The sequence below is a fragment of the Columba livia genome, chromosome 16 (assembly GCF_036013475.1).
Source record: "Columba livia isolate bColLiv1 breed racing homer chromosome 16, bColLiv1.pat.W.v2, whole genome shotgun sequence".
NCBI lineage: Eukaryota > Metazoa > Chordata > Aves > Columbiformes > Columbidae > Columba > Columba livia.
The window spans coordinates 15,123,763-15,136,412 of record NC_088617.1 but is presented as its reverse complement, the minus strand read 5'-3'; positions in this window follow the sequence as shown (position 1 = coordinate 15,136,412).

The window sequence follows — 12,650 nt, the reverse complement described above, 5'->3', positions numbered from 1 at the left end:
TGTGGGGAAGAGCTGGTGGCATCAGGAAGGCTTAGCGCCGGCTGCTGAGGTTTGGAAACGAGGGACGTCGAGGATGTTGTTGAAGAAGATGCCTTTGGAAAAGACATTGCCTGTCACTGTTGAAGCAGGCGAGGTTTTGTTCTTGTCTTGCAGGTATCAGAAGTTGCATGAAACAAGTGCTGTTTCTTTCGACTCGACAATATTTGAGATTCTCCTTGCACTTGAGCAAGCAAAGAGATGGCCATGTCTGTTGGGAAAAGATCTCCAAGGGACATGAATTTCCTTGAGAATCTGACCCATTTTTTATGAAGCTGTCTGTTTAAACAGCGGGAGTTCCTGTTAATTGTGCTTCAGGAGCCTATGCTGGGTACTCCAAGCAAATTCTGTAACTGGAAGGTTAGCAGTGAAATTTGCTCATAACTTCAGCAAACTGGTAAGAGGCTTGTTAGTTGATGTTCCTGAAGCAGTCCTGTTAACGATGTGAGTTTTTACAGCTTCCCCCCCACAATGCCTTTGCCTGTGTTCTGGGGGTAGGGGACGCTTGCTTTGCCTTTTCTGGGGGGCTCCAGCATCACTGGCAGCAGCACAGGTTACATCGCGTGTTTTAAAACAAACTTTGCAGTTAAAATGTGTTTGGCTCAAGAAAGTCGCTCCTTCGCAGAGAAGGGGTTTCAGTGAAGAAGAAGGGCCTCTGGGTGGCTCCATCTTCACAGGTTTGGCATTGGATGTTGTAGTTTATGCGGTTGTGCTACAGAACAACTTTGTTTTCCTGATCCATCCTTTTGTTTGTAAGTACTCGGCAGCTAATGCAGCTGTCTGGAGAAAGTCTCGCTCCAGTCAGTCCAAGGAGTTGTTTATAGTGGGTGGCTGTCCCTGGGAGCGCTGCCCCATCACTGCTACCCTAGAGATGTGTCCTCAGTCCGTACTGGCCGCCCCAGCTGGGAGGGTGATGGCCCTGCAGTCACATGTTGGTCAGAAGGGGTCTGGCTGCCCCGCACCGGTAGCGCCTACTCCACAGAGCAACAAAACAGGCTTTGTACCACGCAGTTGTACAATAACCTGCCCTCATGGATGGTTGTTCCCACCGAGCAGAGGTCAACCATTCCCAGTAACAGGAAGGCAAATTGTCCTTTTAGTGAGGTTTGCTGGAGGATTTTACGTAGCTACATGAATAAGGATTCACTCAATGCTGCTTGTGCCTTCTCTGCTGAAGTCCTTGTGCCTTTCACGCTGCTGTGAGCTGCTCAGACAGGTTGGATGGTGGGTGACCCCAACCCAGGGCTGTGCTGAGGGGACCCCAAGCCAGGCCCCATTGGCAGATGGTTCTGCGAGGGAGGGCTGCAGCATGCAGGTCGGGAGCAGGGCCGTGCGCAGGGTGCAGCCCTGCTCCTGCCACAGGACACCCCTGACCGCGCCTGGGAGAGCCGCACATCTGGCTGAAGTGAACTGGCATCTGGGCAGGAGGCGATGGAGCAGGGATGAGCTGTCAGACCTTGCAGCAGCTGGGGAGAGGAGATGATTCAGGCAGGGGAAGTGCTAGGTGGCCTCGTGGGCTCACTTCTTCCATTTGTGCTACGCATGGCCTCTTGTCTGGTGGTGGTTTTGTTTTTTTCAAACACCCACTTCAAGATTTAAAAGGCATCACTTGAGAATCTGCTGATCATTGCTATGAGCTTTGCAGACTTCTGAGAGACGTCCCAAGTGCAATTCAGCAGGGACCTGTTAAACACATTACCCAGCTGTGGGGCGTGGTCACTCCGGGCCATTTAATGACTTTATTTCATTACCAAGACTTCACTGAGGAGGGCTGTGCGTGTTCCTTGTTGCTGGAAGTTCACACTGCCCATGTGTGTTCATTTAATGGACTTATTTTCTTAACAAGACCAATGACCAGTGTGATCTAATATTGCTTCTGGGGTTCTCATTCAGTTTATTACTCAGCAGAAGGAGGCAGGTCAAGAGCTCTCCTGCATTAGCAGGAAGATGTTCCGCCTTCTTTATTATCCACCATTCTCTGCAAGATTCTTTTAAATTCCCAAAGAAGATGTTACCTTTGATTTACGTTTTTTTTCTCCCTCTTCCTTTACTTCTTCAGTGACAAAACATTTATTACTGCTTCGAAAGACCAGACAACTTCTATTGTCGTGTCGGGGTCCTAGTCCAGTTCTAATGTGATTTAACTCCGTCAGCCTTCCCATGCTTCAGTACTGAAACAGCAGATTTTGTCTGGTACCAGCAGTAAAGCAATTTTTTTCTGTGTTCCTCTCAGATCACCGCTCAGTAAAAGCACCTTTTGGCTGGCGTTACTAGTGCCACCAGGTAGAGTTCCTCAGAGCTGCCCGACCAGCTGCGTACATGAAGTTATAGGTGCGTGGATATGCGCAGAGCTGAGCTACCTGTGTGAGCATGACACACCTGAAGTCGCCGGGCAGCTGGGTGGGTTTGGGCTCGTGAGTAGCTGCTCTGCTTCCAATGCTTCTCAAAACCTTCCCTCTCCCTCTTCTCACACGGGGGGTGATGTGGGGGCTTACGCCTGTGCTGTTCCTGCTCTTGCAGCGCGGGCCGGGAGGTGCTGCAGGGCGCTGTGCCCAGGAGAGGGCTCCCGGTCTGCGCTCAGCCCTCGGTCCTCTGAACGCTCCCGGAATGTGCTGAGTGTGCAGCGGCACAAAGCAGGTGTGAGGTGCTGAGCTGGGACAGCCGAGAGAGGGTTAATTTCCACAGGGAGCGGGGGGTAGAGGGGAGGTGACACAGCCAGGACAGCTGACCCAAAATCAGCCGAAGGGGGACAGCTCTGAAGGGGCTGCGCAGGGGCCGTGTCTCTGTCGGTGCCGGTGTCGTGTCTGGGGCGGTTTCGCATGGGCTGCGCTCAGGAACCCACCGGTGGCACCGGCAGCCCCGCGCTGAGGCTGCGCTGTGTCCCTCATTCTTTCATTATTATTGTTGTTACTGTTTGTTCAGGTTGTTTTTGCTGTTCCGTTAAACTGTTCTTATCCCAACCCATGAGTTCTGCCTTTTGATTCCTGATTCTCACCTGATTCACCAGGGGCAGGGGAGGGGTGAGCATTGGCGTGTGGTTTAAGCTGCCGGCTGGGGGGTCTGGGGCTACACTGTGACATGTGCCCCATGGAGCAAGTGAGACTGAAGCCTGGGACGTCCTGAGGATGTCTTGGTGATCAAAGAGCTGTTGCAAGGCAATGAGGTTAGTTTGGCATGTGAGCGGATGATTGCTGCATCCAGCTCGGCTGCTGGAACAGGCCTGTACAGCTCTGACCGTGGTGTCCAGGTCAGAGGCTTGTGTCCATGAAATGAAGCCCGCAGCATCTGTGCATGTTCTGCAGTTAGTGGAAGTGAGGGAAGAGCATACAAATGGGATCTCCTGCTCAGCTGCTCCCTGACGACTGCTGTTCACCATAGTCCTGTGTCTGTGCCCTGGGTTTCAATGCTGTTTCTCCTCCTCCCCACACCACTGATTTTCCCCTTTGCTGCTTATCCTGACCACTCCTGATTCTACTGTGAATTAATGGGAAAAGGCTCTGCATGCCTCTCCAGCCTTCCTGACCTGGATGCTTCCCGAAGGGAATGGGGATGAAAGCCCGAGGCACCAGCAGCGGGGCAGCCCTTCCTCTGGCTGTGAGCTGGCCCCTGCTGGACACGGTGGCTGTCCGGACTTGTAGTGCCAGATTAGACCTGTCCTGCATGGCTGGACATTTGATGTGTAAGCAGGATGGTGGGGCTGATCCTCCAACGACAGAGCATATGGTAGAAGAGCTCTTTGCCCTGAAGAACCAACAGAGTCAAACGCAGGAATGGAAGCTGTGCCTGAGTTGTTTCACCAGTGATGAGGGCACCAGTTAGATCTGGCAAGATGTGGCTCATTGGAAGTGTGAGGAAGATGTGGAGATGCTGAGCAGCCTGCTGGTCAGACGAGGTGCTTGGGGCTGAGGAGTAGAGGGGCCATGGGCTGGGCCGAGACAGTGCTGGAAATACCCTGCTCCCTCCTAGCTTTGGAGTCCCTGTGTGGCACCAGCAGCCCTGTTGAGTCTGAGAAGACACAGGGTGGGGTTTCCATGAGAGCACTGTGTTGGCTGAACCCCTGTGCATTTAGGGGAGAGAGCAGTGGCTGGCTCTGAAAACCTTCCTCTGTGTGGCCTGTGTCATCAGGAGACAAGTCAGTAGTGGGTCTTAGGAGATGGAAATGTCAATGCTTGCTTGGATTTGGCAGGAAGACACTAAGAACACAGTTTTGGGAGACATTTGAATAAGATGAGGGGTGCTGCAGGTAGGATGGATAGCTGACCATGTGATTTGGGGGAAGCGAGACAGGTCATGTCTGGTACAATGAGAAAGAACAACAAAATCTGACAGAGCTGGGGAGATGGGACAGAGGAAGAAGTTCTGTGCCCCACTCCCCCCTTGCAGCTCTTCCTCTCTGTGATGTGCTGGGTCCAGGGGCCGAGCGGTGAAGAACTCAGCAACTCAGCCCCATGGCTGCGAGGGGTCTGCTGCTCGGCCGGTGCGTGGCTGTGCGGGCGGCCGGCCCGCTCGCTGTGGAGCAGGGTGGGCAGGGGCAGCACATCCCCCTGACGGGCTGCCGGCAGCGCTGGCCGCTGTGTCTAGCAGGGCCGCAGCAGCAGGACTGCTCTGAGGGGACCTCGGTGGGGGCCAGAGCCAGGGGATGGTCTCTGCAGCTCACAGCAGGGATGGAGACTCGTGGGTACCCATGGGAGGTCCCAGTTCTACAGGGAGTGAGCCAGCCAGCATCTGGCAGTCACTACTTGACACGGGTAGGAAATGTGCTGGTAGGACGGTGACTTTGAGTAGCAGGATTTCCCCCTGAAGGACAGCAGGATGAGGGGTGTCTGGGAACCGGTGCTGCTGTGTGTGCAGCCCTGTCCAGAGCCGGGGCAGAGCTGCAGGGACGTCTCTCTCCCAGCCCTGTACCTTGGTGTGCCTCTGAGCTGCCTGGCTGGAGAGTAACGTGTGTAAGCAGCAACCTGCCCAAGGGGCAGCTCTGGGCACCTTGGTGTTGTCTTGAACTCCACTATGCACTGTGATGGAGATGGATGCAAAAGCAAGACCACCCCACCTGTCCTGCAGACTGATGGCTGTACTGGTCTGAGGCATGCAGGCTTCCATGGGGTTAGTACCTCCTCTTAGCATACGGGCAGCATTGATGCTTCCCTCTGCCCTTCTGTCACTTGAATCGCCCTTTTGCTGGGTAGCAAAGTCCCCCTGGGCAGTGTTCTGCCTGTCAATTCCCTGTGCAGCTGATGTGTGCTGTGAAGGCTTCAGGAAATAATCCTGCTCCCCATGTCCTTGCAAGCAAGGAGATCTAGGGTGGAGTACAGCAGGAGGAGCTTTTCCTTGAGGTCACCTTTCCTGGAATGGTCCTGCTTTCTTTCGGATCCCACGTGGGCAACATCTGTCAGATTTTCTGTTCTCCTGCAGCAGAGACAGGGCCTGAAGATGCTCACTGGAGGGGAGCTGCCCTCTCTCGTTGTGATGCTGATCAAAGACAGATGTGATATTTTAGTGCGTTGTGAGACACAGCATGAGTTGGGTGTGTCCTCAGTCTGGTCCCCTTCCCAAGGGACAGCACAGCCTGTGAGCAGTGCCGCTTCTGACAGCTCTTTCAGCAAACGCCTTCACAACACATTCATTTGTTTATTTACATAAACAAACAAATAAACATCCATCACACCGAGGCCAGACAGAGCTGGAAGGAGATGGTGGCCACCTCTGCATGGGTAGGACAGGTATTACAGAGCCTGGTGGGGGCTGCTCCCCTTCATGGGCCACAAGTAGATCCAGTGAGCTGACACCAGCTCTCGTGGGCTCTGTTAGGTGGGTGTTTTGAAAAGTGTTTTGAAGTGGCCCAAGCACTAAAAGTACTATTTCTATGCAGCTGGCAAAGAGTTATGCTTGAATTTCACCTGGGGAAACTGCAGGGCATGATCACAACTTACATAGCAAGAATGTGACAGAGCCGGGAGGAGGCCCAAGGCTTCTCCAAACATCTTCGTGACTGCCTCTGCTTCTCCAACACGATACAACCCCAGCCAAGGCTTCATCTGACTGTTCGGGCAACACTGGTACCGTGTTCCAGAGCCGGTACGGTGGTTGGTAGTGCCGAGATACACAGCACAGGCACGGCGGCAGCACCCAAGTGCTCTCAGGTCTGGTGCCATTGGGGGTGCAGATGGGAGCGGCTGGTGGCCAAGTGGTGAGGCTGGGTGGCCGAGCCCTGACCTTCAGTGTCACCTCAGTCCCGGGAGGAGGTCCCGGCCCGGCTGCATGTTGTGCTGCTGTCCATGCCTGCCCGCCTGGTACAGCGAGAGGAGCGGCCAGGTCTCCTTCCCACGTGTAGCAGCCCCAGGTGCGGAGGAGTTGAGGAGCAGCTAATTGCTGTGCTCCATAAGAAGAAATAAATAAAAAGGAATTCTGCAAAGAATATCATCTCCTGGGGAAGAAATTGCTACTCTGCTCCACCCACACCATGCATGAGTGGCCTTCATACTCTGACTCATCCCTTCCTTTCCAGTGACTGTGGGCAGGGCCATCTCAGCCTGCTGCTGGGGCTGCTCCGCTGGCCTTTCCACCGTGGGCAGGACCAGGCTCTCTGCCCCTCCCGTCCTTCGAGGGGCCTCAGTACTTGGAGGATTCCAGCTCTGGGTGACTGTGGTCCTCCCGGAGCTCTCTTGACCACACCTGGCCATGCAACCCCGGACAGCTAATGCTGTCCGTCTGTCTGTCTCCCACTCAAGCAGCACGTGCTTGGATCCCAGGGAACCCAATGGGTGTTAGTGTCTGTGCACCTGCTCTGCAGTGACTGAGCTGTGGGTGGTGCCAGAATGCTGTTTGGGGATGGTGGGGGTGTGCCTGTGTCCCAAGTACAACAGCCACTGCTGAACACCCTCTCTGAGAAAACAGAGAGATGTGGAAGTGAGGTGAGACCCAGGACAGCTTCCATAAAGCTGCTGGGAAGTACCTGAAGACCTTGAATGCATCCTTCCACCCAGCCCCCAATTTACTTGTAAAGCAATTTCTGACGAGCTGTTGTGAAGACCAGAACTATGAAAAGATATTTGAAAGAGAGTTGGGCAAATATCTGCAATCTCTGACTGAGGAAACATCCCAAATGTGGCTGGCCAGGGAAAGCGTAACATCTGTCTCATTCCTGTGCTGCGCGCCCAGGTGGAGAGGAGTCTGGGGTGTGCAGGTTGACAGTCCTTGTCCCTCCGTACTTGGTATGCTTGTGGGAGCTGGTGGAACAGGAGGGCTGTTTCTCAAAGGTGACTTGTCCACTGTGGACTAAGCAGTTTCTTCTAAATGCCTCAGTCCATTGTCTTTTCTCTTCGCATTTTCTGCTTCTTTATAATCTCTTTATATCCTTTGTCAAAGACACCTGCATGAAGCATCTGGAAACATGGTGCTGAGGATGGAGACTGGCTAAAGGGCGGGTGCTCAAAGCATGGCACTTGATGCTGGCTCAAGGATTGGGGTGAGTGGTGGAGGACAAGCTGTGACTTTCAGTGCGGTTCGTCGCTGCTCAGCACTGACAGAACCCATGAGAGGTCCCTGCTGTCTGTGCCTCCATCCTTGTTGCAGGTAGTGCAGGAGGGAGCTCCAGGGCCCTGATGTGGTGCCCCAGCAACGGTTTGGCTCTCCATATAGCGTGTCCTGGCTCTGCTCCCTCACAGGACACAATCACAGCAACCACGGGATGGAGAAGGAGCAGAGTTCCCTTTGCTGCTCCCAGTTGCTTGGCAAACTCAGCACCACAGCCCTGGTAGCTCCGGATGATGCTTTGCGGTGGTGTGTGGCCCAGCAGCTCGCCTGGAGCTGCTAACTGCAGGAAATCTATGTCCGTGGCTCAAGAGTGAAGGCTTGAAGTGACCAGTCCAGACACTCGTCCACACACGTGTGTGGTGCTGTGCAGGTGGCAGATGACAAGTAAGAGCTAGTTTTGCTTCACTCGTTGCAACACAGTCTGTCTGGCTTGTGCTGGATGAAGCAATGAACTGCAAGGAGCTGCCTCCTGATGAGGACACAGTGTACCAGAAAATCAGGTGCATGGCTTGATAATGATATGATGATACAATTTGGGCTCATACAAGCAGTAACAAGAGACAGGAGCAGAATTCAACGAGCCAAGCTTCTTGTGAGAAAAGAACTAATGAGAGAGATGTGGGAAGGAGATAGGGAAAACTAGATCTGATCTGCTATAGGATTGTTGCCTTTAGCTCAGGGCTATGGATCTGTTCATCCTGGGGAGAGGATGAGAGGACAGAAGATGAGCCCTTCCTTTGTCTGCCAGGCAGGAAGGTGACAGTTCTCGTTTGCCCCTCCTGTCTGAGACCTGCTCTCTGTTGGCAGGAAGGGGTTGGCTTCCCGTGTCAGGGTGCTTTCATTTTTGTTTTAAGTTTTGCTTTCTTAATAGAATAAAACAGAATCATAGAATCATTTCAGTCTGTGAGCAGGCTGCTGGTGCTCAGGGGGAGGCTGGCTTACAATGCAGGAAGCATCACTGGGGGATGCTTCATGCAAATGCATAATATGCATTATTTACCAAGACATTAATATTAATGATCAACTTAGCCTAACCCCTTGTAAAAGCAGCCAACAACAAAACTGCTCCTGCAGCTGCACGGAGGTCTCATTTTCCCACCAGCGGCAGCAGGACTTGCTTCCTGCTTCTTCCTTCTTCCGTCTCGCTCAGGTTCTCAGCTCCTCCCTCAGCGCCGGGTGAGCCGATGAAACGTGGCTGTAACGGCTCCTCGCTGCTCTCCAGGGCCATGCTGGAGTTTGTCCTGTACCTCTGAAGCTCAGCGCAGCCTCAGGACTCCTTGCCCTAACTTTCCTTCCAGACACGGGGTAGATTTTCACAGAAGTCACTTTGTACCCAAGATTTTGTGGTTTGTTTTGGTCTGGTTTTTTTTGTTTGGTTCATTGGTTGTTTTTTACTCCCTCTTGGGCCCAGCTTATCCTGATGCCTCTTTCCCACCCTGCTGCTGTATATTACTTTATACTCGCTGTTCACATTGTCTCAGCTGGCACAATACACTGTAGGAGTCAATGCTGTGTCATTAAGAGTAGGTTGGTGTCTCCTGTAATGAAGCACTATTCCCGTGTTCAACTTCATTCAGACCTTCATGAGTTGCTGCCCTGAGTCCATCCTAAAGGAGCTGGTTCCAAGGAAGTGGAGCCCGGGTCTGATCCCAGACCTGGTGGCTGTTCCACCAAGGGGGCAGTATCCTTCTGGAAATTGCTTCAAATAGTGGCCACTTCTGGAGGCAAAAGCATCTGAGACCTTCTCTGAGAGCATCTCCAGGGAGCCTCGTCCACTGAGTAGCCACAGCCCTGTGGGCCAACCTCCCTGTCTGTGCTGAGCTGCACTCCGGTGTTTTGGAAACATTCCTCCAGTTCTGGCTCCCTCATACCCAGTGACATGGGCTCCCAGCAGCCAGGGAGAAGATGTCTCAAGATGTGGCACCATCAAAGTTTAGGACAGGTCGGCAGTGTGGAGGAGATGGATGGAGGAGGGAGGGATTGCGTGAAGGATAATGCACCAGTTGCCTCACACCAAGAAGGCAGAAGGCCAGGCCAGACTGACACTCAGCTGCCTCTTCTAACACACTTGTGTACCTGCACATAAGCTGTGTGAAGGCATGGAGAGGGCTCTGCAGTGCATGAGGTTGGGCGCTGGCAATGCGCAGAGCAATGTTTGGCCTCTGTCAGAGGCATTAAAGTTGAAACAGTTGTGTCGCCTCAGCACTCCTGCTCTGACCTTCCCTGTCCTTTCCTCTCTGCAGATACATTGGCCTTTTTTTCTAGAAACTTGTATTTTTTAAACCTGACTAAGCCTTCCAGTTTTGGGGTTGGAATGCAGGAACTGCCACCTTCCTTAATGGATGCACTTGAGCAATCTTTCCTCCCAGAAAATAGGAGATTGAATGGAAAGCATCAACCTATAACACAGCCTGCCTTTCTTCTGCTAATGCTCGGTCGTGAGGAGGGAAGCTCTCAGCTCCTGCCAACCAAGTGATGCACTATTATTAAAGCTCTGAAGCAGCAAAATGCTTAAGAATATCTTGAAGTGCTTTCAGAGCCTGGAGTGAAATCTCCCAGCTGCAGCACAAGGCTGAGCCCCACCAGATGCTCGGAGGAGCTCTCCTTCCCCAGCTCTGTGCCAGCAGGTGGGACAGCGGGACGCTGCTCTCCGGGCCGCAGTCCGGCCCCTTGCCTGGGGCTCGCGCTGCTCACAGGGACACATGTCCCCCCAGGACCCTTGGGAAGTGGGTGGAGAGGTGACTGTGTGTTGCAGTCAGGTTTGTGTTTCTCTGGCAAAGCTGACCATGCCCTTGGGTTTCTCCATTTCTCTCCTGATGTTTTGAATCAGGGTTGGGGACATATTTGGCCTGTGATGGCCCAACCTTGTGATCTTGCAGAGAATTCTTACCTTTTGTTGAAAAAATAAGGACTGCCACATGCAGGATGAGTATGGGAGGTGCTGGGGTTCGCACTGCTAATGGTGTTTGAAACTGCCATGTTGTCTGAGACACGGTGCAGGGTGGGCAGACTGGCACAGGACTCGGTGGCACTGGCAGGGGGTGCGGGGGAAGCTGCACCGACCCCTGCCTGAGGCCGCTCAGGGACCCCGTCTCAGAGCCATGGGTCTGCACTCAAACACCCCTGCTCAGCCCCTTTGGGCACAGCCCACACCCCACAGCTTCCTTTCCCACAAACACCCTTGCTTTCATGGAGCAGGGCAGGACAGGAGGGGAAGCAGAGATGGGCTCAGCAGGGCACCCCCTTTTTAGCCAGCCACTGTGCCAGGGAGTGGGGAGAGCGCTGCTGAGCATGGACGCATTGCCTCTGCCTCGCGGCTGCCTTGTATTTCTCATTTCTTGTCCTCCCTGCTGCTGCCCTCATTTGGCTGCTTTTTGTAGATGAAGAGTGACCTTTAAAATATAGGACAAGGTCACCCTTCCCTCCCCACGCAGCCTTCGCAGCCCCGTACGGCTGTGCCGTGGAGCCTGGTGACAGCAGCTCTGCAGAGGCACTGCCTGCGGGTGCTGAGGGCTGCCCCATGGGGACATAGCATCAGGAGTGACATGTGTGACCCTGTGTGGGCTGGGCAGTGGCAAGGGTGCAAATTGGTGCCCTGCTCCAGTGCCACCTCAGTGCCCAGGCACGGCAGCACTGGGCTGGTGGCCAGAGGGCTGGAGCCGACATCCAGCTGTGCCACCTCTGCTCTGTAACAGGTTTCTTTGCATCACACATCTCCTACACCCCTTCCTTTGGCCATGCTGCCGACTGTCCCCTCATGCCCCGACGCAGTCCTGCTGCTCACCTTGCAGGAGAAAGGCCCAGTCCTGCCTGGGTGTCTCTGGAGCAGTGGAACTCAGGCGGTTGGGTTTGCAATCAGTCCTGCCCCAGCGTGAGCCACTGTGGGTGGAGCAGGAAATGTTCCTCCTGCTCACCACAGGGCTTGCTTGCTCCTCCTGGCATTTCCAGTGCTGCTGGCATTTTTAGTCCTCTGTGGTGTGAGCTGCTGCGGGAACCAGCATGCCAGCAGCTCAGCGAGTGTTTCTAAGCCTTGTAGACCAATGTCAGGTGGACACACTCGAGTGTTCTTGCAGGGTGCCAGGGTAGGACCCAAGGGTGCATCTGGAAGGGGTCATCTGTGTCAGGATGGCCTGAGTCCATTTTATTGCATCTTTGTGCTCCTTTCGTTGCTGCCAGACATTGTTCTCTGTATGTCTGAGCCCTCTGCAGTCAGGACTGTCACCACTCCAGCACTCCAAGGCAAGGTGAAGTATGCAAATGAACTTTCTTGGGAGCAGTCCAAGCTGAAAGTCCTCTGCCCTCCTTTTAAGCATAAAGATATTTAATATAAACAGGCTTGTTATTTCAAGGAGAAACATGGGTCCCAGGCAAAAAGACTCCCAGGAGCAAATGCTGAGCAGCAGCAGCAGCCCTTCTTGATGAGGTTTCCTTGTGCCCATCCCTGATGGTTTTCCAGGTGGATGCCAGCACTCCCATAGTGCTTTTAGTTAATGGAAAAAGATAATCCTGATGTCCTGGCCAGCACTGTGTCTGTGCAGTGCCCAGGGCTGTCCAAGCTGCTGATGACTGTTCTGCTTCTTTGCGCTGCTGTGTGCTGCCAGGAGCTGGCTCTCTGGCTGGAGCTCCTGGTGCCCCCAGGAGAGGACAACTGGACAACTGCTGCCCCAGGCCTGGGGACCATCCTCTTCTTGGGGGTGCCACAGTGTGCAGGTGGGGCTGAGCCAGAGGTGGAGGGACAGGAGGCCAAAGGCGGCACTAGCCTGGGCACCAGGCACACTTCTCCACCGAGGTGCTGGCTGGGTGCCTTCTACCTGCAGCCCTTCCATTGCAATCTTTTTGGCAAAGAGATGCTGCTACTGAAGAGAGAAGGCAGGTGGTCAACCCAAAATAACCATATGGTGCTGTGTCTCTGAATGCAGGACGGAGTGGACCTGTAGCTCCCAGTGGTCTTGAATAGTGCCTGAAAATCTCATTTCCATTCTCTGAATGGAAGTGCAAGGCTCGAATTGATGCTGCCAGCTCCTGCCCCAGGAGAGGATGCAAAAGACCTCAAGAGTCATGCAGGCCCACGCTCACGCCTG